This window comes from Galeopterus variegatus, unplaced genomic scaffold (assembly GCF_000696425.1).
Source record: "Galeopterus variegatus unplaced genomic scaffold, G_variegatus-3.0.2 Scaffold8265, whole genome shotgun sequence".
In the NCBI taxonomy this organism is placed as follows: Eukaryota; Metazoa; Chordata; class Mammalia; order Dermoptera; family Cynocephalidae; genus Galeopterus; species Galeopterus variegatus.
The window spans coordinates 5,835-6,619 of NW_007734376.1; the positions used below are offsets into that span (position 1 = coordinate 5,835).

General features: G+C 41.7%; 1 protein-coding gene across 1 annotated transcript in view; it reads left to right on the forward strand.

Moving 5' to 3' along the window:
• Window positions 1–785, forward strand: part of LOC103608298 (DDB1- and CUL4-associated factor 5-like) — a 77,927-nt gene that overhangs the window by 5,079 nt on the left and 72,063 nt on the right. The window lies entirely within an intron of this gene.

The window sequence follows — 785 nt, forward strand, 5'->3', positions numbered from 1 at the left end:
AGCCAGTGAGCGGGAACCGGTCTGTATGTGGGATCCGAACCCTCGGCGGGAGCGCCACCGCGCTCTCAAGCGGCACAGTGTAGCAGTGCGCCACCGGGCCGGCCCTTCCTTGAACTTTTTAAGACAAGCGAACAGATATGATGTTGATGGGCAGGAGTGGGAAGCGGGAGAGGGGAGGGAGGATTTGGTAAAGGGACACGAAAATCAACTACATTGTATATTGATAAAATAAGATCAAAAAATAAAAAAGAAAGAAATATTCAGCTGAGGCTGACCTGAGATAACACAGTGGAGTGCTCAGATTTAAGTGATATGTGGTTCAGGACAAACATGTATCATCCACTTAAATTAACTTGAAGCTTTAATGTCTAAATAATTCATTTAACAAATGTGGAGTCTAAACTAGAGGAAATGTGTCTTTGGAATCTGTTACTGTATCATTTCTGCAGCTATCTCCTGTGTTTTTTTCTCTCTGTTCTTTTTGTGTTCCTGTGATGTTTTGATTGTGGCCCACTGTATATTGTTCCCTCTTAAATCAGGCCTTCCTGGCAGCACTCCAAGCAAAACAAAACTACTATTCCTTTTCTTCCCATCCTTTAGAAAACTGACCTACTTCATACCTAATTCCTCAGTAATCTGATAGATGACTAACTTTTATTTTTTTAAAATTTTTTTTTATTTTGTCAATATACAATGTAGTTAGTTATTGTGTCCCATCACCAAAACCTCCCTCCCTCCTCCCTCTCCCCCCTCCCACCCAGATGTGTCCCTTCCATTTTCTCATT